The sequence below is a fragment of the Electrophorus electricus genome, chromosome 1, assembly GCF_041902795.1.
Source record: "Electrophorus electricus isolate QZ-2024a chromosome 1, ASM4190279v1, whole genome shotgun sequence".
Taxonomy (NCBI): domain Eukaryota; kingdom Metazoa; phylum Chordata; class Actinopteri; order Gymnotiformes; family Gymnotidae; genus Electrophorus; species Electrophorus electricus.
Window position 1 is genome coordinate 7,995,146 of NC_137497.1, and position 27,396 is coordinate 8,022,541.

At 40.2% G+C, this 27,396-nt stretch overlaps 1 long non-coding RNA gene across 1 annotated transcript in view; it reads left to right on the plus strand.

Moving 5' to 3' along the window:
- Positions 1 to 27,396, plus strand: part of LOC145657010 (uncharacterized) — a 245,147-nt gene that overhangs the window by 35,676 nt on the left and 182,075 nt on the right. The gene's annotated exons all lie outside the window — the stretch shown is intronic.

Sequence of the window (27,396 nt, forward strand, 5' to 3'; positions counted from 1 at the left end):
TGCTAACTATATTCATTCTGTTCCTTCTACCAGGGGAGCCAAGTCTGTCTCTCACTCACACACACACACACACACACACACACACACACACACACACACACACACACACACACACACACACATTAACAAGCAATTGATTTTTTTTGGCTGGAGGTGCTGAGTATGTAACCCAGGACCTCAGACATGCAAAGTATGCACTCTAGCACTGAGCTACACCCCCACCACTCTCAAACTTGGAGGTAATAATGCTAATAAGAATATCTGCAACTGTTTGTCAATTAACCTGCAGGAGTCAAATGTGTAGCAGAAACGTTGCGTTGGGTGCCTGAGGACTGTTCAATTTCTCAATCAACATTTTGGTGTAGTGAACCAGGATCACATCCATGTCACCTAAAAAATAAACACCTGGGTTATCTCTGCCACATGGGGTGGTAAATAGTCTACCAAAAATGACCTCAAATGGTGACAATTTGGTGGTGGCACTGGGCGTCATTCTGAACTCACCACACTACTGACCACCTTGTGGTCAGATTCAGAGGTTGTGTCATGACCCTTGACCTTTATGATAGCCAGCCGAGCTGGTAGTGTACATGCAGACAAAATGCAGACACTAGTCCTGGATTAGATATGGGTTTACCGTCCGAGGTGCGGAACCCCCTGGAGTGCCAAATCTTACCGAAGTCATGAACAACCCCAAACGCATAACAGGAATCAGTGTATATGGTGACAAACTGATCCTGGAATAGATGGCAAGCCCTGGTCAATGCCATTAGTTCAGCTGCTTGAGAAGACCTGTAAAGGAGAGAGTGAGCCTCCCAAATGAGGTTAGGCAGAAATCAGACAGAATAACCACAGAAAAATTCAGAGTCAGATGGTTTAAAACATGAGCCATCTACAAAAATGTAATAGCTGCCTTCCAGCAGCTTGCTAGACAGTTCAGAACGCATGCTAGAGGACTCATGGATAACCTCCATGCAGTCGTGGGGCACAGAGTCAGCAGAATGATTTAGCGATGGCAAAAATGATTGTAACAGACTAACAGGTGAGTGCAGGGTCATGTGTGATTTAATGATAAAGTTCCGAGTGGCAAAGAGGATGGCCTCAAGGCCCGAACGTTGCTGTGCTGTCATGTACTGTGTTTGAATGTTATTCAGAATAGTAATAACTTGATGTAAAGTGTGAAGAACCATTGGATGAGACAGTGCCAATTTCTCTACGTCAGTGTCCAGCAGGGCAGAGGCAGCCACGGCATGTAAGCAGGCCGGCATCGAATCAAAAGGTTTGGAAAAGTAGGCCACAGGGCGATAACTGCCATGGTGCTCCTGGGCCAGGATGCCCACGGCTGTGGAGCCATGTTCAGAAACGTAAAGGTGGAAGGTCAGATTATAGTTTGGTAGGTCAAGTGGTAGAGCAGAGCACAAGGCCAATTTCAGATTCCTGAATGAGTGATGCATGGGTTGAGTCCAGACCAACGTATCGGACAGTCTTTTCCACAGCCCTGCCTGAGGACTTTATCATGAAACTCAGCATAGGTTGTTTTGTGTTGGGCGGAGGGATGTCACGTATGATTCCCCACACTCATTAGAGAAAGGTACTGTAAATATTTGAGATTAAATATTGTTCTTATAATTTTGTTTCTAGAGTTTAAGTTTAATGTTTATCTTGCCAGGAAAGAACTACTGAGAGCCAATAAATACCTTTTTTTTCTGTATCCACTAGGAGTGTATCCGTGTGTCTTTACTACTGGACCATTACAATGATATTTCCATATGTGCAGGATTAAAATACTCTAATAAGTTAGTGTTATTCATCATGAATTAATATATTAGTAATCATTTATAAGATGTATCTAAGCTCTCACTTCATAATTATCTGATCATGAACAGATCAGGAAGTCAGATGTTATGCTTAATTGGGTTTTTAAGTGCTATTCTTTATTAGATAATGAATTGTGCCATTGCATACGTGCAGGAACAATGGAACTGCATTTAGTTAAAGTAAATGTTCAGAATGTTGCTAGGTTACTGTGTGTAGGGTTTGGAGTTGGGGCTCCAGGGGCTTTAGGTGGTAGGTCGTATTTCCTAGAATAACAAGAGATGTTTCCTTACCTCTTGCCTTCTTTTAACATGTTTTACAATAAACCCTCTTTGTGGGCACTGTCTTTGAGGACATGTCCTGCTGTAATATTTACAGTCTACATGTCTTTGAGGCATCTTGGGACTGTACATGTCCTGCTGTAATATTCACAGTCTACAGGTTTTCTTGCCTACACTTTATAAGATATAAGAATGCCCTGGTACCTCTGTCCGCTCGTGTAAAACTTTGCTGTAGCCATAACCAGTTGCTGTCATGTCACGAGCCTTACAATGGTGAAACCCAACCTGTGCCTAGAACTCACTGAGCTTCAGGTGCAACCTGCTTAACCTCCATCCTTTAAGAGGCCTGGAAGACAAGCATCAAGACTCCTTGTTGTAGCCCTGCAGGTGGTGAAGTTCCTGTGGTTGTCTAAACACCAGAGTCCCTCACTGTCTTCATACGCCGACTGAAGATACACTTACCTGAACATTAGTTTTGCACTTATTAAAACGTATTAAAAAATAAAAAAGTTTTAATTGCATTTATGAAATATGCTATTGTGTTATGCACAACAAAGTCACTCTGGATAAGAGAGTCTGCTAAACACCTTAAATGTTAATGTAAATATGTATGTTACAATTTCAGAATTAATGGTGACCAATTCAGGAATTCAGAGGATATGCACCATTAGTTAATATATTATTAAAATTACAGCTTTACTAATCCTGGCTCCTAAGATTCTTTGTGAACCTGGTAAAATAATTAAAAAGTGTAGTCATACAAATTATTTGTTAAACAGTAACAAACAGCAGCTGTAGTTTCTAAATTACTTGTCATATAGAAATTATCTGTAGCATTTTACAGCCGCTAAGGTGAAAACTATTCAATATACATGAATATCTATAAATGTCTGTAGGCCATTTATAAACGACACACTTTAAAGGAAACTTATCATTTTAAGTTGTCCGTTAAGAAATGTATAAATGACTTGGTAATAATTTATAAAACATGTTGGAGCCCCTTATCTAAAGTTGCAAAACATCTCAATATATAGACATTTACAAAGGTTGGTAAAAAATTACTATTGTAAGTATGAATTACTGGCTGTAACACATTTTTTATTTCCCTGCCTCCATAAAAGGACAGAGATAATAACACCATCTAAAGGATTTGACCAAAATGTACAAAAAAGACAAGAAAGGAGCAACAGTATTTTGTTCTGTATAGTACTAGGAACAAAAGTTAGTTACTGTTTAATCATCACTATTTGCTGTACATTTCAAAAGAGTACTACACCTTGAATTTCACTAATGTGACACTAATGAACAACCCTGAATTACATGACAATTCAGAATGACTATACATTAACATATTTATAACACATTTGAAATTGTATTTTAACTTTATTTGAACACGTCTCACATAAACAGTAAAATACACACATTAAAAAAAGACTTAATGTCTTCAGACTAATGTGCTTGTTAATAAATATGCATAGTAGGACTTCTTTCCAAGATCATGAATGAATCGTCCTAGAGGGCCATTATGGTGTTTTTTTGCTAGCCATTCATACCATTCTACTACTGTCCAGTGATCCTTTAACAGCTCCTCTGTCCAGTTACTTCTAAACCTCCAAACAGTTTCATTGTATGTTCTCCAGGCCCTCTCTATATGCTGGGTGTGAGCCCCTGTAGGAGCATCCATGTATGATATACTGTGGTTAACTGTGTAATGTCTATAGCCAAGCTGAGACAGAGCCTACTGGTAGACACATCACTCACCACTGAGGATTGTGGATCCCCTCCTTACATGCTGAATGATAAGTGGCACTAGTTCCCTTCTGGACCTTCTCTGAACTAGGTGAAGAACTGGCTGTCTTTGTTTAGTGTGGACAGCATTTTCACCCAGCATCCCAGAGACCCACTGCCTCCTCCACAACGCCCGGCCATCCGCCCTCTTCCATACCGTGTAACATAAAACGTAAAGCTTTATTACATTAATTAAGAACTATTAACAAGATGAAAAAATTACAGGTATGAAGCATGAAGACTTGTATGTCCATTACACATTATTAAGACTCTACAAAATTCTATACCCACATAAAAGATGCACCTGCATTTCTTCTATGCCTGAAGTTACTCTCATCTATGACAGTGAACTGTCTGCTTCCTCCTTTCCTTCTTCTGAGTTCTTCCATCGCCACCACACAAGCCTCTCTCACTTTCTTAGACAACTTTGACAAGAAACTTGAGAAAACCTGAAGGGACATAATAGCGCTAAATTTATTAAATAATTTAATAAACATATTTAACACTTCCTTACTAAAATATTAACTGTACTCAGTAAAATTGTAAAGTTTATTTGTTAATTAAGTTAATTTGGTCAAGTGAACTGTTCTGGTTATTTTTGCTTATTTTAATCAAACAATTTAATTGATTAGAATCAAACCAATTAACCTGCTTGTTACACATGGATTTTTGAGGTTGCACCATTAAAATATTTTTATACTGCAGAAAGTGTCTAGATGTGCTGAGCAAAAATCTGTTTGATTACAGTTAAAATGGCCACTCAGTCCACACTTGTATAAAGTAAGACATATAAGCCTGTGTGTGTTAGCTGCTCCCTCCTGTACACAGATGTCATCCATTTGAAGAGAGACACTTCAGAACACTAAACACAGAGTTGTGTCTGATTGATCTCCTCGTCTGCCTTCCCCTGAGCACAGCACGTTGACACCTCCTGTATGAAAACAATAATATGTACCAGGATAGCGATCTGTACAGAGTCTAACAGTCTAGACCCAACGTTACATGTTCTGCCTATTTAACACTGTTAAATTACTATTTGATGTTAGAATGTGCCAAAATCACAATGAAAAATGCTTGCAATTAATCTCTGCATTCTTTAAGGGACAACGTTATTTGATAAATTCTACGTTAGCTATATAGTTTAATTTAAGATAAAGTTACAGTAGGACATCTAAGTAAACTCGTTAGCCTACCATTCATAGCAGTCCCATCAGTTGCTGTTGTGTAGTTTCATTTTGTGGTGACAAAGATCGCATTTCATCTTTCTTTGTAGTACTATTTTGCAGCCACTTTATTAATTTCAAATGTTTTCTTTTTGATTTCTTGCCCTCCATCAGCTTCCTCAATTTCTTCGGCATTTTGGCCCAATTAAAACCGGATGTCTCCCCTTTACATTTGTTATACTGGAATTTATGGCATTCCAGATTATCATAGAGCTTTTAAACTTAACAATACAATGAATAATACATATAAATGTTTTTTTATATTGTGAATGCTTATATTCAGCAGACACATTAATATTTTCTGGACAAACAGCTCTTTGTGAATTTCATATAAACCATCAACAGTAAAGGTGGAGCGTTCGTGGACGTTGGAGTTCATTCAGGTCTGCGCCTCTAATGAGGAGACGCCGGTACAGGTGTGTTTGGAGTCGGATGACAGTGGAGATCAGCACAGCACCTGACGCTCGTCCTCACAGTACACAAAGAAGAAGAGAGTTCACAGTTCAGAGAGAAAACCAGGGCAAAAATAATAAAAAAACAAAACAAAACAGCCAAGACACTGGAGAGAAATACAGATGGAGAGGTTGGAACAGGTCAATGCTGTACTGTACTGTAGCTACAGTGCAGCTAAACTAGCGTTAGCTAGAAATCAACATTAGCAGATGTGTTTTCAGTAGTTTTCTTGAATACTAACATTAGTGGGTTATGCTTGAACAACGCCATGGTAGTTCACCGTCTTTATGACCTTTAGTACATTTTATTCAGTATGAGGAATCTGAACACATCCGCTTTGTTAGATTACTCTGAAAGAAAGCTGTCGTACGTTAGCCAACTAGCTAGTAAACTAGCGCGACTGGAAAAGGTGCCGAACACCAGCTGACTGTCTCCGGATTACAGTGGAGATCAGCACAGCCGGTTTCTCCTGTTGTCTGAAGTTTAGCCCTTCGATCCGTTTTTGGTAGGTTTTACGCTCTGTTTTTTTACCTGGCTTTTATTCCCCGTCTATGCACGTCAAGAATGTAAAAGTGAGATTTAATGGGCGAAATTAGCAGGCACAACCGACCGACCGAGCTAGCTCGCTAAATCGGTCGCTCGTCTCGGTCATTTATGTGTAAAATACAGAGTGTCTGACTATCTGGCTAGATGACATTAAAATGGCTGATTAAATGCACCCAGTTGGCTTGCATGCGCGCCCGAAGTGGTGCTTCACAACTCGAGATCGACCGTATTGCGGTATTGTCTGTATTGCAGACGTGCAGCGGTGTACCGCGTTCATTGTAAGTGTTCACTAAGCAAACCGTGACCGTGTCGGTACTATTCTATATGTGGCACTGATGTGTGTTCTTCTTTCTACAGTTTGGGTATCGACTAGGGATTCAACTAAGTAGCCTGTCAAAGATTTATGCGTGCGCATGTCGTATTTTGTCTCCACAGACGTGCGTGCGCACGATGTCTCTTCCTCTCGTTACCTTTTGGACAGAATTGGACTGCTCAGTGGCCCAGCGTCAGCCACCTTGTCCAGGCCGTGTGCCTGGTGCTTTGTCCACTTCACCTGGCCGGTCAGACCATCGTCAGGGTGAACAGGTGGGTTGTTGTCATGAGGGACTACAGTGTCATCTAGGACGTAGTCCTCAGCAGCCCCGACCTCATGGCCCAGACCCGTATTCAACTTTTTGAGTTGAATCAGCAGACACTGACCCAGTGCTGAGTTTACCGGGTTTTATATTTACCTTATTAGCACTGTGGACTATAAAGGCTGAGCACTAATAGGCTGGGCTGCATTTTTCGTTACGGGTACAATGCCAGGAACAAAAAGCAGGAACAGGATGTTCTGCGCCTGAGCGTTGGCCAGTCCAACACTCCCATGTTGGCCCTGAAACCTCTCCCTCCCGCGCCGAGTAAGCTCCCAGAGCGTCTGACTCACGGGCACCCTGCTTTTGACTTTAACATCCAGCAGGATGTGTCTGGGTAGGCTTCTCAGCGTGTCCGAGGCCAGCCTCCTCTTCCTCCCAGTGAGACCCTAGCACTAATGGATATGTAGATGTCGGAGAGTGATGTCTTATTATTGGTCTTATTTTGGCACAAATATATTTTACCTGGTTTTTCAGTGATAGACACTTCTGACCTTTTTTCAAAAATGCCGGTAACTCAGATACCACAGGTGCAAACTAAAATTAATTTCTTTACTCATAATGTCTTTAATCATATAGTCAATGTGTCAGCAATCCCTCTTCTGGCCAACAGAGGTCCTCCTAATCTGCAGTGCCATGGTATGAAACATTCATTGAAGTTTAGATTGTTGAGGAGTTCAATTAACTCACTGACTCAGTAGCCACGTGTTCTTGTACTATCTTAGTGTTTTTGAAGATGATCTTACATATAAAATATGCATGTTACACCATATACATAAAAGACACATTTTACATGCTTTTTATGTGTAAGACTCACCAAAACCATATCTCATAGCTAGAAACACTACCAACCACAATATGAAAGTCCTCTGTAGTGACAGGTGGATCCTTTTGAGTTTCTCTCTACACTGCACTGGCCAAATCTGTCAGCTTCTTCTGTAGCAGAAAACACACATAATACAACATCAAGTTGACAAGACATTGAGAACAGCAATTAATGACTGAGAAAACAATTTGACCGTGGATGTCTAAGCATTACATAAGCCCAATTTTGTACTGATATATCAGCCCTTATTTATCTGACCATCTTTCAGACTGGGTCACAATCATACTTCCTTTTGTTGAGTTTTAGCCAATTGAGCCACAAAAAGTGAAGCTAAACAAAACAGAAAAAAGACCAGTTTGTTTCATACTGTTGAAAAGTTCACAGATTAGGTGCAATGTCTACAACCAGCTTAAAACGTTTGACAACTGCAGAAAAACCTATGTTGTCAAGCTCAGTGAGGCCCACAACCGAAATACATATAGAGATATGTGTGACGTGAATAACAGTAGACAAAGGCTGATTTTTGTTAATTTTCATTGGAAGATACTGTACATAACATATGTGACTGACAGATTCCCTAAAGAATGATTAGAACATTATTTGATGCCAGTTCTGTTGCCCCTTGTCTGGTATTCTCTGCCTTACTTCATTGTTCTCACCTGTTCTTCTCATTTGTAATTGTGTATATATACCTTGTGTTTGTGTATATACATATATATACTGTGTTCATATTGTGTATATACACAACCTATGTATATACTGAGGTAATAAAAAGAGTGTTTACAGGGAAAAGAGGTTTTTAACATTGAAATAGACATATTAATAACATAAAACATAAGGGAGTATAGAGATTCTGTGTCCTCTCAGTGTAACGCAAGTGCCGAAGGGTGTGGAGCAGGATGCACAGACTCTCTCGACGTGGACAAACATTTATTTACATAAAACATAAAGACTATAGTGGCATTCCATATAACACAAACAGTGAACATAGAGACACTTAACACTAACAATTTTTAACATTAACACAAGCTAGACAAACATGGTTACGAATGTTACATTTAGACATTAACTCACAAACAACATGCTACATCAACGATGACCAACAACACTGCACACACTGATGCAGGTTTAAATACACAAAGCCAAACAAGGTGCAGGTGTGTGCAGGCGTAGATACAAACAAAGATCCTGTCACTGCACGTGGCGGGCCAAACCACATGACTCGCGAGAGGCGAGTGTTCTGTTACAGAACCTCCTCCCAAGGGGCACGGCTCCCGACGCATTTTTCCAGTGAACACGAGTCTCAGGACACCGTGTACATGTACACACAAGCAGCCGCCTGGGAGAAAGGCAGCTTCTCTGTCTCTGTCAGGGCAGTCCGGTATGCCCCCAACAACGTTACGCCTGTAGATGTACAAAAGTTGTAAACACAAACAAACAATAGCGCCCACACACAAACATATAAGGCGCTGTGACACGGTGCCCGCTGTCTGCGCAGGCACCTTGTATGTGTCCGTGGCCTCAATGGACATGCGGGCGTGCACGTCCGCCCCGGTTCCAGACGTGCTACCTCCCCCAACGGTCCTCCACTCGCCTGCCACTCTAGGAGCATCCCAGCGGCGGTTTGCCTCCGGGGCTTTGGGCAGACCCCTCCAGTCTCGCTGGTGAGTCCACTGAAGGAAAGGGACACGGGCTTCAGCTCTGCCCGCTGGAGATCCCGATGGGTCCACCCAACCGCCCTCTTTCTGGTTGTTGTGGTGCATTTCGGTCTTCCTCGGCCTAGGCTCGAGGCCCCCCCCCCAGAACACCCAAGAAATTCTTGGGGGTGTACCCCTCCACTTCCGGGGTGGACATAGACACCAGTCACGGTCCTCTCCCCAATCTGCTGGGATCCAGGCAGCAGGGCGGGGGTGCCTACGCATCTCCCGCTAGGAAGTCCGTCTTTAGCCGAAGGACCTGGCGTCCTGTGGTGGTTGGTCATTCTGTACCGCGTTGGTCCGAGTGCCGAAGGGCGTAGAGCAGAGCGTAGACGCTCTCGACGTGGACAAACATTTATTTACATAAAACGTAAAGACTATAGTGGCACTCCCGTGTAACACAAACAGTGAACATAGAGACACTTAACATTTAACAATTTTTAACATTAACACAAGGTAGACAAAAATGGTTACGAATGTTACATTTAGACATTAACTCACGCACCTCCTGCTAGGAAGTCCGTCATTTGCCGAGGGAGTAAGAGTCCTGTGGTGGTTGGTCATTCTGTAATGTTGCTGCTGGCCTGAGCACCGTAAGGCATGGGCCAGGACACACAGACTACCTTGATTTTGTGAAACATTTATTAACATTAAACACGGAAAACACAAGTGGCAATCACATACAACTATAACAGTGAACATTATTAAACATTCAACATATCAAGCTGTACTCAGAGGCCTTCGGATGTCTCTGCAGATTTGTTAGCTAGGCAATAAATAATGAAAATGCCTCAGAGAGAGAGAATGGACTCAATAAATCTCTCAGTCCATGCTTTTACTATTACTAGCTAATTACTTTTCATTTCCCAGTCTAGATCCAGCTCAGACAGTGCACCATCTGTGTATAGCACCTAGCACCAAGGGGTTATTGAGCTGGTCCTTTCTGAGTTATGAAAGCTCCATCGATGAGACTGGCTGTGTGCTGGGCTGGTGACTTAGATGGAAAACTATTGTTTTTGTCATGGTTTTAAAAATAATGCACAGTGAAATGTACTCCTGGGTCAGATTGGCCATCTATAGTATGAATCATCTGATTAGGAACCAGATAAGTCAAAACAATGACTTGGGCAAGTGTTTAGGGCTCTAGGTCTCTGGTGATAAATATCTTGGTCAGCCCATTTAACAGTGTGTCTGTAGCTTTTCATTAACTTTTTATTGCTTATTGGTCACTGTGTATTGCCTTTTCTTACTACTGAGTTTGAAATATCAACAAATAGGACAGAACAAAACATTATCTTTATGCTATGGTCAACTAGTGTTACTGGCAAACCCAAAGAAATTGGTTAGAGTGGGGATGGTTTTGAAGTCGTATCAGCAAAAATTAGCATACCATAGATGTTTGTAACTTTGGGATTCGCCTGTCTACTGAACTTTTGGAAGAAGAAGTCACGGAGCTGCTCTCTCAGTAGGACTCTGCTCTGAGTCTCCCTCCTTAAATGTAAGATATATTTTCTTCAGTAATTTGTGGCCTTTAGAATGGCTTCCTTAATTACAGCTATAACAGTGTACATGCCAGCTGTGCTGAATCGCACAACGATGTCAGAATCTGGCACAATTTAACTGTGGAACTAGGTGGAGAGAATCTGACTAGCAGTACATTGGTAAGGTTTGATGCATATCCCAAGATAAGTCATAAAGCCTTGAATAAAGATGAAGGCTAAGAGAGCAAAAATTATGTAATTCTTCAAAGATGAATACTAAACGTACAATTCTGGCAAACCATGTCAATTACAATCCATTATACTGATGTGTTTATTTGATTCACTGGAAGACAACGAGTGACTTGTGTTTGGAACATAGTCTTCCTTCCCAAAGTTATACTGACTTCTTATTCTGACATTTTTTAAACATGTACAGACAGTTTTATTCCCTGGAAAGTAACATATACACACACAGACAGACACACACACACAAACACACATATATCAGATATTTTGTCAACTTTCAAATATAAAAGGCACAGCACTAATTTCAAATATAACAGTGTACTGTTTTTATTTTAGCTCTGCACAAAGAGTGTACAGCATGTATGTGTATATACGTGTACACGTGTGTGTTCAACCGTGTTATACACAATGCTGCAGTGGCCTGCTCTGCTTCAGCTTGCTCTTTACTGTGCTACACTTGACAGAGAGCTTTTCATGCTGCCTCTTGAGAATGTCTAGTTGGCTCTGCAGGTCCTCGCATGCATCCTTCACCTTCTCAAAATCCTGGAGCAGCTTCTTGTTTCTCAGCAGGCTGCAGCGCTGGTACGCAGCTTGTCTTTAGCTATCATTACCCCTGCCAGAGCTTTCCGCTTGTTGCCGATCATTGCCTTTATCTTGGCCAGATTGGCTAGTTTGGCCTGGATCTCCAGCTCCACAAAGTTGATCATTTCCTTGAGATGTGATTGGAACTGAGAGTGGAGGTACACAATACTGAGATTATTTTCTATGCATTCAAGACTCTACTGTACAATACATCTTTCCATCCTACTCTGTGGCAATAAATTTATTGCATTTTCAGTTTTAAATGGGGACTCAAAATTTCCAAGTTTTGTGGTGGGATTTATGGGATGGGTCTTGTTATGTTTTCAAGTCTACTTGACAGTTCCATGGCTATCTAAAAAATCAACAGAAATTGCACCCACATTAGTCTTAATCTACTGAGTTTAACAGGACGTCATACCTCTCTAGTGCTGGTAATTCCTTTCTTTATTCGAATAATCTCCTCTTCATACTCCAAGATCATAGTCTTATAATTCTCATTTTCAAACTTCAGTTTTTCACACTTTGTAATCTCCTCCAGTTCTCTAATAGATTCTTCCCGGCTTTGTACCCTCATCTGCAGCGCAAGGTTCCGTATTTTTGCAGCAGTGAGCTTATTCTCCGTCTTCTGCTCAGCTGCAAGGAGCCGTTTCACCTCAACAAGAGCTGCCCGCTTCCCCAGCCACCGGGCGAGAGCCGCAACGACTACTTCTTGCATAATCATGATGAAGGCTTGATATTCACAGTCCCACTGCTTCTTCTTCTCCTGGCACCGGGGCCGGAGTTCTTCAACATGCTGCTGGTAGAGCTGTGATTTGCGCTGCCACTGCAACTTTAGGTCCTCTAGAATTTTTAGCTGGTCCTGGTAGCCATGGCGACTCCGCCTTGTACACACAGGCATTGGCACGTTTTCCCTTTCCAACCAGTCAGCTATTATCATCTGCTGCTCGCTGTTCAACTGGCAGAGTTCATCCCTTTCTGACAGGAGGCTCTGCAGAAGCGCTTGGTGTTCCTTATACTCAGCTTCAAGGTTACATCTCTCCATCTCCAGCTGCTCTTTGGAAGCTTCAATGTCATGACATCCATCCAGACCAGTCTTCTGCAGCTGCTCATCTGAACCTAAAATTACAGGGCAGAGTTATACTAAAGAATCATCCAGTTATATTAGTTAACAGATGGCAACAGCTGATTTTGCCCTCTTGAAATTGAGCTATGTTCAGATGAGAAGGCTCAGTTTAAAAATATATTACGACTCTTCATATGAAACCATGTGTTAAAAACCAACAGGAATGAATTGCCATGTAATTTTCTCTAGAATGTATAGACTTTATAGTTCTTTACCTTTTTTTCTCTGAAATGGTAGTGGATGGCTACCATTGATTGGAGGTAGAACAAGTTGAGCAAAATGTGTGCTGCCTCTAGTTTCTGGACTGTGCATACCCACATCAAGAGCCTAAACAAAGTATACAAGGTATTTTTCACACAAGAATCTACATACTGACACACAAGCACACATAACCATACACAACCTTCCATCATAGCCAAACAACGTTTTATTAAAATGTACTAAAAATGTATTTCTATTTGTTTCTTTCTTGAGGCACCAGTACAAATATTTTTAAGGTATACCATATCATTTAAAGATTCAAAAACACATGCTCCTTCATTTCAGCATTTAAATAAAATGTGTATACACGTACCTGAACATTGTTTGCTTTCTGAGCACTGTGGTTTGGTCTTATTGGTGGCAGCTTTGTGCAGCCACCTTTCCTCTGTTCCATATCTACTGGCGCCTCTCGTCTTTTGATGTGAATTCTAAAGATCGATAAGCCTTTTAGTTTTTGGGTAACAGACCTCAGCCAATTACAATAAGCAGCAACGAAGCAAATGAGTACTATGGGAATGGTGACAGGCGTGATTAATGTGATAGCTTCTGTGACTTCACAGCCCCTTTATTACATCATAATTATGCCACAAGTACCATCTCTACATCAATATCAACTTGCTAAACCTGCTAAACCTTGCACAGTTCAAGGTTTTTTCCCTTTAAATTTTAATCAATTTATCTGCTCATTTAACCACACAAAAATCAAGCTAACGTGTATCAGAAACAGTGCACGCTGTAAACTTCACATGTGTAAAACCTAATAATGAAAGTTGACAATCCGCAAAGGTATTTAAACCTTCTAGTTTAAAATATTTTAATGACCGAGTATACGCACACACACACACAGAGGGGAATACAACACCTTACATTATAGCAACAGAAGTAACTATAGCAGCAGCAGTATTCCCCAGAGGAATACAACACCTTACATTATAGCAACAGAAGTAACTATAGCAACAGCAGTATTCCCCAGAGGAATACAACACCTTACATTACAGCAACAGAAGTAACTATAGCAGCAGTAGTATTCAGCAGAGGACTACAACACCTTACATTATAGCAACAGCGGTATTCTCCAAAGGACTACAATACTTTACATAACGGGTATCCATAGCAGAATTCTCCAGAGGCATACAACTTCAGGCGCATATCCTGTCATTAATCTTGCCACATTGCATTACTTGAAGCACAAAACCTGATAATCAGATTTATCTGGGATTGGATAGGTAAAAGGCATACTTGAAACTTACTTGATACTTAAAGCCAAAAGACCTAGATGTGCTTGCACTTGTTTTCTGTAGCCACCACCTTTTTTGTTGTGCGTGTCTGTATATGGTCTCATTAATGGGTGTGTAATGAAGACCATCAATAAGGAAGGTTAAATGGCTACTCTATCTTCTGTGCCACAGAGCTGGCTCTTTGATCTGGTGGTCAGGGCACATGTTTGTTATGGATGTGGATGTGGATTTGCTACCACACTGTCCTCAGCCTTCATGTCTTTACTTTTTTTTAAAGATTGGAGTTCTGTTATGGTGGTATGTTCATCAGACTTGAGGTGCTTGTTAAGGCATCATACAATTTTTTAAAACAATTAGATCTGCAGCAGATTATATTATTTGTGATACCTTTAAAGGGTAACGAGTCAGACTGTCAGCACGTGAATCAAATGAAAGCATACAACATAAAGCATACAGTCGTGGCCACACATTTGAGACTAGCACACATTTTGGTTTTCACAAATGTTGCTGCTTTAGTTTTTATGGTAGCAATTTCCATTCTACTTTGTGAAGAGTGATTAGATGAATTGCAATTAATTGCAAAGTCATTCCTTACCATGAAAATTAACAATCACAAAAATTACTGCATTCAAGCCACTGCATTTCAGCCCTGCCACAAAATGGCCTGCTAACATAATTTCAGTGATCATATCAGCTACTCACCACTCTGGTGGGTTTATTTGTAAACATATCAGCTACTCACCACTCTGGTGGATCAAAGCAGATAAAACCACACAAGCTGAGGTGTTATCCAGCTAGGAGTGTGTCTTTAGCTAAACCCCAACTTGTGGTAAACACCCACGTGCGGTAAACCCCATTTTATGGTCATAACATCTGGTGCACGTCACGCCGTGCTGTCACACATCTGCACTGAAGGCTTCGGCGCGAGCCTACGTCTTGTGTTGTGATCATCCATAGGGGTTTCTTGTTCTTTTAGGTAAAAATCTAAAATAAATGTGTTCTCCATCTTAATTAATCATATCTTGGGTCTAATGCACCTAAAGAAAATGTGTGTTAAGGCATATGTAGAACAGAAAAGTTTCATTTTTTGGAAATTCAAACCTTCCCTTTTTCTGTTAAATCCACGACATTTATAAAGATCACTTTCTTAGCTACTCATAATGAAGGTGGATAAAATATAGAGCAATACTGTGCAAATAGCTAATCAGTTCACTATAGTATATTTTGAGATCACATGAAAAAAAATCTAATTATCAATTCACTGTGATATTCTTGGAAAACACTTTGCAACATATTCAACATATGACAGCAATGTTTTTACTGTAGGAATTTGGAGTATTTGGATGGCAAGCTTGTGTAAAATGTCTCTTTGGATCACTAAATACATAGTACATATTGAATCTTTATAAAATAAACAGATCAACTAATCCATTAAATTCGTGAAATACACTCTTATGTAGTTACTTTTAGTATGACTTAGTTGTTTTTACAGTAGAAATTTGGAGTAATGGGATGGCAATATGCTGTTAAATGTGTATTCAATTCACTATATATCACTACTTGAAGCTCTATAATAGTCTGAAATAGTTGCATGAAACAGTAATTTCGCATAAGTGGCGGTATTCCTAACGGAACTGCTAAAGCCACAAACTACAGGAACCGCTGTGGCTGTGGTTATATATCTAGACACAACTCATAATTTTAACTAATCATCCCATCGTAAATATCTTAGCCAGGTTAGCGCCTGGCCTGTATAAGAAAGCTAGCCAGCCTAGCTAAAATATCGTAGCCAGGAAACTGAAAGTAACGTTTATTCGGAACTCTGCTGAATATTGGTATCTTATAGGTTAGTTAGACTTAAGATAACCGTGTAGCTGTCCTAATATTCATGAATATTATCCTATGAGAGCTATCTATGCAGTTAACACTAGCTTACTATATTACTAGCTAGCATTAGCTGAACAGTTATATATAGTTAAGGTAACGACCGCAGCCGCATATATCTGAATTAACCTTGTTCAGATGACATTGTTGTGTTAAACAGGTCACACACGATGTCAAGTTTATGGTTAGTTAGCTATTTTTATTACATTACTGTTATAGAAGCACCAAACCAAAATTATTTTTAGCTGGGTGGCTAACTGTTTATTGTTATGCTAACTGGGCGTTTTCACAGATGTGCCTTTACTCATACCAGGTGAGAAACAGCTGCTCACTAAGACTTTGACCTTTTGAGGGTTTCGCATTTTCCTATGGTATTGGTGAGATGGCGATGGATCAGAGCTTCACAACATTATTGTGCTGTTAAGTGTCTATGTTTGCACGTGTGTGCTGACTGACACAAGCTCCTGAGCTCTGCATGTGGCCTGCCTGGCAGGATGTCGTGTATGAGGATGGCTCGGAGGACTACTACGCACAGTCCTCTCTGGCTGACTGGATCCAGCACGTGCTCAGCCACCTGAAACCATCACCTGGGTCCTTTGAGTCATACACTGATGACATCACGTCCACGCGGAATTACTGTGTGACCACAAGTGGAGACGCTGCTACAGGAGCTTGTAGAGCTCATTTTCACACAGGTACACACACAGATGACACCAATAATAAACACTGATCACATATGTACTATTTAACCCTTTAAAGTCAAGTGAAAGTACGGACAAATGAAATTCACACACCTGTTGGATGATCTGAAAATGACTGCTCTCACTGAAAATGAGTGCTCTCACACAGTACCTGTGTGCCTCTCCCTGAGCTTCCCAGAGTAGCAGTACCTGTGCGCCTCTCCCCGAGCATCCCAGAGTAACAGTAGCTGTGAGCCTCTTCCCGAGCGTCCCAGAGTAACAGTAGCTATGTGCCTCTCCCTGACCGTCCCAGAGTAACAGTAGCTATGCGCCTCTCCCTGACCGTCCCAGAGTAACAGTAGCTATGCGCCTCTCCCTGAGCGTCCCAGAGTAACAGTAGCTATGCGCCTCTCCCCGAGCATCCCAGAGTAACAGTAGCTATGTGCCTCTCCCTGAGCATCCCAGAGTAACAGTAGCTATGCGCCTCTCTCTGAGCGTCCCAGAGTAACAGTAGCTATGCACCTCTCCCCATTCTACATAGGCAGAATGCTCTGGTATGAATGAATCAATGAATGAATGAATGCATGCTCTGGTAGTAAACAAGCTATACACACTACATGGTGTGATGAAACAGATGCTGTACTGCTAATTTTAGGACAATATATGGTAATTGGAATTATCTGTTAATCTGTGTTGAATAAATGGACTGGCTAATCTCACCTCCAGATTGCTTTACTATTAGTCACAAATACTTCCTGTTACAAAGTTTTTAAATGTGGTAGTGCTGTGGAAGACCAACACGCTTGCTGTAGAGTAAAATTACAAAATAAAAGCCACAGCAAATGTGATAAAGTGATGGCCCCTGTTGTTCAATGTATGTGTGTGTACTTGTGTGTGTGTACATATCTGCGTGCGTGCACGCATGTGTGTGTGCATATGTGTGTGTGTGACAGGAACCAGCTGTGTTGTGGGAAACACTACTGCAGAGAGGTAGAGGGGCAAGAGGCACGTTGTTAATTTGTTAGATGTTTAGATGGTTGTGATTCATATTGTGTCTCGCTCTCGCTCTCTTTCTCTCAGTGCTGCACTCTATCTGGTTAAAGTGTTGAGGGGTGTGGTGAAGGAAACGGATGCAGCACACACTCCTGCCACACAGGTGTAGTATAACACATCCACACACTGCTCCTGTGTGTGTGTGTGTGTGTGTGTGTGTGTGTGTGTGTGTGTGTGTCTAGTATAGCACCAACACACTGCTCCTTTGACTAACGGTGTGTTCTGTTTAGACTGGTGAGAGGTTGGTAGTTTTGTTGTTGTGCATGTGTGTGTATGTATGTGAGTGTGTTCTGGTCAGGCTGGTGAGATGAAGGTGATTTTATTGTTGTGTATGTATGCAGGAGAGGATCATGGGTAAGGTGGACGTAGCCAGAGTAACTTCCTGTTTCAGAAACGCCTCGTGTCCTTGTGTCACGTCCACAGACCGGAGCGTTCCCCGTTTCCCGGGCAACCTAGTTATTTCTGGGTTTATGTCAGTTTCTGTGGTTATCTGTCTCCTCCCCTTAGTCTCCAGCTGTTTTGAGTTTGTCCCTAATTGTAATGTTATAAAAACCCCGTCCCTACGTATCCTGTTTGTTGGTCATTGGCTTAGTGTGGCTCGCATGGTTTCTGGTCAGTTCTCGTTTGGTCGCTATCATTGCATTTCTAGTCCGATCTCATTGTTTGGTTACTCTTGCTGCATGTTGCTTTCCTTGTTTAGTTCTGTATCTTCGTGCTCAATATTGTTTTTTCATCTTATATAGCCTAGTTCTGTGTTCCCGTTTGTCTGTCTTTATGCTCACCGTTATCTTATATTATTGTTGTTCTGTTAGTCTTTCTCTAATGTTTTATTCCCTCATTGCCCATTTCTCGCCATCACCCTGTTATCATCTTATTTTTCTGTTAGTCTGTTTGTTCTTCATTCTATTCTATATTGTTAGTCTGTGTTGATTATTATTAAATGTATTATTTGTTTATTCTAGTCAATCAGTTTGGTTTGTTATGGCGTCGTCACTTCGCACGTGTGTTCGCTCTCCACCCCCTCCCGCGTTACACCTTGATGACTCGCCGAAAAAGCCCCCTCACAGGGGATGTTCATCGACCTCTTCAACAGATTCCCTGTGAGAGAAAACACACACACCACTTTCACAAACAGCCTCACATACAAACGGGTACCACACACAGACATATAAATTCAGCACATACTCAAAACATGCAAAAACACACATTTGTTCATATTTGGTACCTACAGAATTGAATCTATTCTGGTCTTATTGTTGAGTTACTGTAATATAATAACATTCTTGTTCTCCACCTGCATCTGCTGGTGATGGCGCTTTTAGAATAATGTTACACAACAGGGTTAATGCTCTACATAACAGTAGTGTAGTGGGTTAGCCACCTTAGCCAGTGCTGAACAGTGCTGTTGAAATGTGAGTTCTCACGAATGCCTTTATACTAAAGAATATGTGTGGTTTATGCAGTAAATAAGTTCATTGGTGAAAAAACTACTAATCCCTTTCCCTTTTGATTTCATTGCATGGGACAGCTAGTCTATTTAATGTTTTCAGGGGAGAGTTTTACTAAAGTTTGGAGTGTGAGGGAAAATGAGAAAATAATTAGATAGTTCACCTAATCACTAGTGGACAATAGTAGAAACACATTATCCTGAGTACACAAGAGAACCTAGCCTTCATAATCATTATAAATAGTTGTGCAGAGGAAAATGAACTCACCTTACCTACAAGGCAGTAGTTAAGAGGTAGGGGGTTCTACAAGAAGAAAATCTGACATTCTTCCATCAGTGCATATAAATGGAATGTAATACATTTTCAGTGCAAAAATACACCTGCCTGTAAATATTTTACAAAACCTCTATAACTTTGTCTGATCATAATTAAAATATACTGTATTTGGAAACAAAGGTAAGACAACAGTGGTAAAACATTCAGTGATTGGAAGTTTATCATAATGAATTGCTGGCTGGTCACATTACCCAAAAAGTTGGGTGTTTTGTTTTTTAAATAAACACCCTGCTGTGACACAGCTCACAGGTGATGGTACTAATCCTCCCCAGAAAGCAAGACTTAGAGAATGTGTGTGTCCAAGTTGAAACCTAAGAGATGATTGCCCCTTTTCTAAATGTATTTCTACTCCATAAAAAAATATTTTGTTTTACACAGACCAAGGTGTCATGTTCCCTTCAATAGTTGTTACAAGGCACTTTTGATCATTTTAAGAAATGTTGATATGGAAATATCTAAATACTGTTTGCATTAGTGATAAAAGTGGGATTGATTATTTTATCACCCAAACAGTGTGTGTGTGTGTGTTTGTAAAAGCTGATATCTATCCGTAAAGCATCCTTGAGTCTGAGAAATATATATAAATGTATATATTATTATGTAACTAATAAGAAGAAGAGGAAGAAGGAGGAGGAGGAGGAGGAGGAGGAGGAAGAGTCTACTCTGATGTGCAGGATCCCCTCCACTAGAACTTCATGTAGGAGATGTTCTATTGTACAATGTACAATCAGTGTAGATGGACCACACACAGGTGATGTATTTTCTGTTTATTAAGTTAATTAAAACAATAAGAACGGTTCATATTACTGGTCAGTAAATGCGTTTATTATTCAAAACAGTGAGTTTCACTATATTTTCATTGTCTTAATACTGAAGTATATAGTTCAAACTAATGAAAACAAAACAGCAGATTATAATAAATACTCACTTTTTACTGGAGCCAAAGTCATGTCGGTGTCTGTGTTCTTTCCTAAAACGACAGCAGACTTATAAGCAACCAAAAATCACACAGATAGAAACATAAAGAAAATAAAATCTTGCTATTTGATTTATACCCAAACTGACGACCTCTGTGGTTGCTGCTAAACACAAAGTCCGGGAATTGTTTTCTCCTACCACTGATAGCTAGCTAGGCAGGACAGTTAGCTCATTCAAATAAAGGCTACTCGGCTCTGGACCTCGATATTCTCTCCGTAGTTACAACTGCTACACTTTCCCCAAAACCGACGGCGCACAATTTCAATCATTTCTAATCTCCCGGTTTCATGAGGATGGTAGGGAAAACTTACCCGATATTCTGCCATGACGCGATCAAAGTCGTTATAACAGAAAACTGCCCTGTGCACTAAAATATATATACTCGCCATGTGGCGTCATAATAGACTTGGTTACCCCAACAACAGCCATTATGAAGTAGGCAGCAGGGAGTGCTGTGAAACTGTATTAATATTCATAAAACCGCCAATCATGATATTAACACATTATTCACAATAATTAACAAGACAGAAGGAACATTCTTGATTAATGTCGTCTTGAAAGCCTTGTACAGACTATGTCATATGGTTAAAAAGCTATAATAACAAACCAGACTGCGGTACATGTCAGATATAATAACAATAATTTAAACATGAGTACATAAAATCTTGCTATTTGATTTACACATGAGGTTACCTGAGAGTATCCTGAACATGACTGTGCTCAGGCAGGTTAAAGTCTTACCTTCTACGGTGACCCTAAAGGTGAATACAATCTCCTTATTCCTGATGTCCCATATGATGTAAACGCCACTGTCAGACTCTTTCAGCTGCAGACTGGAACTGAATGACACTCTCTGTTCATACTCAGAGACACACTGACCTGACTGCGTTTGGACTGGGGTCACTAGTCCTGTTAATAAACATCTCAACTGGCACTGAGATGGGAACAACCAGGATAAGAGATTCTCCAGGATTAAGCTGCCTGGAAACCTCAGGAGCAGCAAGGACACACACACACAGATAACCACCACATGGACTTACCTTGTTTTTTATTCTCCATTTGCAAATAATTAGTAAGGAAAATAAAGGAGGACACTTACCCTCTATCCATAGACACACAGCACAGATCCCTACACCATCAGCATATAATTTAACATCATTTTTCCATCAATGACTGATCAGGTGAAATAAGTCAGCATGAAAATAACAAAACGCCCAGGTCTGACTGGCAAGTCTGTGTTAACACTAGCTAGTTAGCAAACACTACCTAGCTAGCAAAGTATTGACCAGAACATTTCCTGCTTGTATATTAATCCAACGAGTCAGGTTTTTCTAAATTTGTTTTTAAAGATTTGCTTCGCTTGGTATGTAGTGTATCTCAAGGAAATCAAAGCAATTTTGTTCATTTGTACTGGAATAAAAACCCTTTTATGCTGAACGACGTTAACTCGCTGTTAATGGAACTGTACTGTTAGCAGATAGCTAAGTTACACAGCATTAAATAGTAAATCTACTAGTATTTGTGGCCTTCACAAATACTTGATGAAGTTGTCGATGCTTTGTCTGTCATCTTTGGACTGAAGAATCTACATGTCATCAGCAGACAGCTTTATAAATCACAGAGACAACACATTACTGTGGTGACCCGCTTCAGGTAAGCGGTGTAACGGAATTAAACGTGAATGACAGACGGAGAAGTTCGCACGGTATACACACACGACTGCAGCCCTGAGAAGCGGCAGCTTTGGAGACTATATTTTCATTCATCTTAGGGCCAAGTCACTTTATTCCATTTTTTAAGTAAGTGAGAAGTCAACAAATTTACAACTGGACTCCCCCCAAATTAATATACAGTACTCGGATGTCAGTGGGTGAATACAATACACAGCGCCTCCATTTTGGAGGTAACTCAAACTCCTTTTACAAGTATCCCAGTAGTGCACCGTGATGATAAAGACTTAATATTCATACATGCACCGTACACGTCGCTATATATGTCTGAGAACAGAGTTCAAAGTAAGCTAAATATCAAGCATAGTTTCAAATAAAACGATAAAGGATTCTGGTACTTAATTTTCAAATGACGGTTAGAAATTCCAGATACCACACAATATAAGCATATATAAACCTGACATATGATAGATAATTTACACAGTAGCAGTTTCTACTTGAAACGTGTTACAAAGGGACCCTGTTGTTGTTCTTCATTCGCCGCTATTCCGATATGCATCTGCCTATAATTCCTGGTATTTGCACTGACTGGGTCTATGAAAGCAGGGAGCAGGCGTATGTGTCTGTCAAGGCTGTTGTGCGTTTGGAAGCGGTCTCAATGTCCAGTCTCTGCTCATCCCAGGAACTGCTACCATTACCAGCACATCAAAAATCCTTCCACTGTCTACATGTTGTAAACAGCTTAAAGAGAATTTACATACTGAAACTTGTTCTATGAAATTTACGTGTTTATGGGTTTTATGGTGCCTTATTCTCTCTCTACATGTGTCTATATATCCTGTCAGATAGTGAGTGAAGTGACTGGTCTACATTTTACATCAGTACATCTTTATTTATTTCCACATTTTTTAAACATGGAACTAATTCTTCATAAAGGAGAGCATAAACACATCATCACTTGTGAAGTGTTTACTTTTTATTTTTTTAAACATGGAGCTTATCCTCTGTGAGAAAGAGCTCTGACACATCTTCTCCAGAGAGTTCGGCTTCTGGTGTAGATCTAAAACAAGGAGAAAGAAATACCATCAGAAACAAAATGGTGTTTAACATTCGCACTTTCTAAAAAGCAAACTGTTTTTCTCTGCTTCTGAAGAGCTACTTTTATGCACACCAGAACTCAAAGCTTGGTCTTCTTCCTCCATGGACTGTCATGCTACTAAATTCATTAAGAACATAAATATATAAAATAGACCACTACTTTACCTTCCTGACAGTTCTTGAGATCCTCCCCATTAGGCGATGTATCCAGTGTGTCTGCCTGGTCTTAGCTTCAGCCACACCAGATACAGTGGTCCTTACTGTTGTTGGCTTTGCAGATCCGGGGCCGTCTATGGAGGGACAGTAGAGGAACTGGGCCAGATCTTTCCTCTGAATAACCTTAACAAATGATAAAGCTCCTCCAAGCACCAGACCACCACTGATGAATGCTTGGTTCACATTCACATTTTTCCTGGCCTTAATTCTTCTGAGGAGCTCATCATACACAGCTTCAATGACTGAACTGTGGAACTTCTCAGGGAGGTCCATCCTATCCTCCACATGCACTCCAGTTGCACTGAACAAAAGTCCATGCACACATTCAGCTGCAGAGGTAAAATGGCCACTCCATGGTTCTGTCACCTGTGACCCAGCAATACCTGTACAGAATTCCTTTTGTACCTTCAGGAAAACTGTACGAAGACAGTGGCGTACTGCACAAAGTGAGACAGTAGGAACCCCAAAGTGTGTTGTGCTCGTTTGGGGTTCTGAGCCATATGAGGTTCTTTCATTGGTGGAAGCCGTTGATAATTTTACCTCGATCTTCTGTAACTCAGCATTACAAACACCAGTGTAAACAGAATAGTTCCAAGTCAAAAAAGCCGAAAGGCGGGGCTACATAATGAAAATACACAGTGTCAATACCGGAGGCTAAAAGGCAACAAACATAGCTCAGCTAACGATAACCACATGTTTGGGCTAATGTTAGCTAGCTAGTTAGCTAGCTAGCTAATATTAGATATGAAATGCCTAAACCCTACCGTTAGTTAACAAGCTAGCTAGCATTAGCATAGTGAACTAAATACCCAAACTGACGACCTCTGTGGTTGCTGCTAAACACAAAGTCCGGGAATTGTTTTCTCCTACCACTGATAGCTAGCTAGGCAGGACAGTTAGCTCATTCAAATAAAGGCTACTCGGCTCTGGACCTCGATATTCTCTCCGTAGTTACAACTGCTACACTTTCCCCAAAACCGACGGCGCACAATTTCAATCATTTCTAATCTCCCGGTTTCATGAGGATGGTAGGGAAAACTTACCCGATATTCTGCCATGACGCGATCAAAGTCGTTATAACAGAAAACTGCCCTGTGCACTAAAATATATATACTCGCCATGTGGCGTCATAATAGACTTGGTTACCCCAACAACAGCCATTATGAAGTAGGCAGCAGGGAGTGCTGTGAAACTGTATTAATATTCATAAAACCGCCAATCATGATATTAACACATTATTCACAATAACTAACAAGACAGAAGGAACATTCTTGATTAATGTCGTCTTGAAAGCCTTGTACAGACTATGTCATATGGTTAAAAAGCTATAATAACAAACCAGACTGCGGTACATGTCAGATATAATAACAATAATTTAAACAGGAGTACATAAAATTCTTAAGAAGTAATATGGGCTAACCCATATAATTAGTATCATAATGGGTAATGTTTGTCCATGACACATGAATTGGAATAATACCATTAATTGATAATAAATTACTTCTAATTAATTATTGACAGAAAAGTAATCCACATAGCTGTTCTATAGCTGATCTTATATTCTGGTCAGTTCTCATTTGGTTGCCATCATTGCATTTCTAGTCCAATCTCATTTGTTCTCTGTGTTTGGTTACTCTTGCTGCATGTTGCTTTCCTTGTTTAGTTCTGTATCTTCGTGCTCAATATTGTTTGTTTTTATGCTCACCGTTATGTTTTATTATTGTTTTATTAAAGTTTGGAGTGTGAGGGAAAATGAGAAAATAATTAGATAGTACGCCTAATCACTAGTGGACAATAGTAGAAACACATTATCCTGAGTACACAGGAGAACCTAGCCTTCATAATCATTATAAATAGTTGTGCAGATGAAAACGAACTCACCTTACCTACAAGGCAGTAGTTAAGAGGTAGGGGGCTCTACAAGAAGAAAATCTGACATTCTTCCATCAGTGCATATAAATGGAATGTAATACATTTTCAGTGCAAAAATACACCTGCCTGTAAATATTTTACAAAACCTCTATAGCTTTGTCTGATCATAATTAAAATATACTGTATTTGGAAACAAAGGTAAGACAACAGTGGTAAAACATTCAGTGATTAGAAGTTCATCATAATGAATTGCTGGCTGATAACATTACCCAAAAAGTTGGGTGTTTTGTTTTTTAAATAAACATCCTGCTGTGACACAGCTCACAGGTGATGGTACTAATCCTCCCCAGAAAGCAAGACTTAGAGAATGTATGTGTCCAAGTTGAAACCTAAGAGATGATTGCCCCTTTTCTATATTTGTTAATCTGTTTTACACAGACCAAGGTGTCATGTTCCCTTCAATAGTTGTTACAAAGGCACTTTTGATCATTTTAAGAAAGAAATGTTGATATGGAAATATGTAAATACTGTTTGCATTAGTGATAAAAGTGGGATTGATTATTTTATCACCTAATCAGTGTGTGTGTGTGTGTTTGTAAAAGCTGATATCTATCCATAAAGCATCCTTGAGTCTGAGAAATATATATAAATGTATATATTATTATGTAACTAATAAGAAGAAGAGGAAGAGGGAGGAGGAGGAAGAGTCTACTCTGATGTGCAGGATCCCCTCCAGTAGAACTTCATGTAGGAGACGTTCTACTGTACAATGTACAATTAGTGTAGATGGACCACACACAGGTGATGTATTTTCTGTTTATTAAGTTACTTAAAACAATAGGAACAGTTCATATTACTGGTCAGTAAATGCATTTATTATTCAAAACAGTGAGTTTCACTATATTTTGATTGTCTTAATACTGAAGTATACAGTTCAAACTAATGAAAATACAAAACAGCAGATTATAATAAATACTCACCTTTTACTGGAGCCAAAGTCATGTCGGTGTCTGTGTTCTTTCCTAAAACGACAGCAGACTTATAAGCAACCAAATATCATACAGATAGAAACATAAAGAAAATAAAATCTTGCTATTTGATTTACACATGAGGTTACCTGAGAGTATCCTGAACATGACTGTGCTCAGGCAGGTTAAAGTCTTACCTTCTACGGTGACCCTAAAGGTGAATACAATCTCCTTATTCCTGATGTCCCATATGATGTAAACGCCACTGTCAGACTCTTTCAGCTGCAGACTGGAACTGAATGACAATTTCTGTTCATACTCAGAGACACACTGACCTGACTGCGTTTGGACTGATCATGTCTGTTATTAAGCGCAGTGATTAAACATCCACAGTGTTGGCCAGAAAAGGTCAGTGCACATTTAGATTTAAAAATGTACACCCAGGGGCCTGTTTCAGAAAGTGGGTTTAGTGAAAACTGTGAAAATCACACAGAATATGGAGCAGTCCCCATTTATTGGATGTAAAAGTAAAAGATGTCAAAAACAGATGCCTGTCTTAGAACAGCAATGTTAATCACCTCAAAAATGATGGACGTGCTAATAGCAGTTTTCCTGCATGCACTGCCTTTAGCAGAATGCGTGCCAACAGTTTGGAGTTACTCATCCATGCAGTCTGTACTTCACATGTGGACTTGCTATCCAAATGCATCATTTTTTTCTTTCTTTTTTCCATTTTCATTCGATAAAGCTGTGATTGCATATGAGGTAATGTAAGCCAACAAAATGAGTCATTTCCAGCACAACCTTGGCCGATGGAATGTTTGCTGAGCGAATATCTGACAACAGTTAACCAGGCTTGAATATCTTTACAGTTAACCAGGTGTTCCTTGCACTTGGTCAGCTTCTCTAACTGCACAGTATTGGCTTTTAAAGTGTTCTTCCAGTATATCATATAACAAATTGCACATTAATGTTTATTTTGTGTGTGGTTCCTTCTTCAG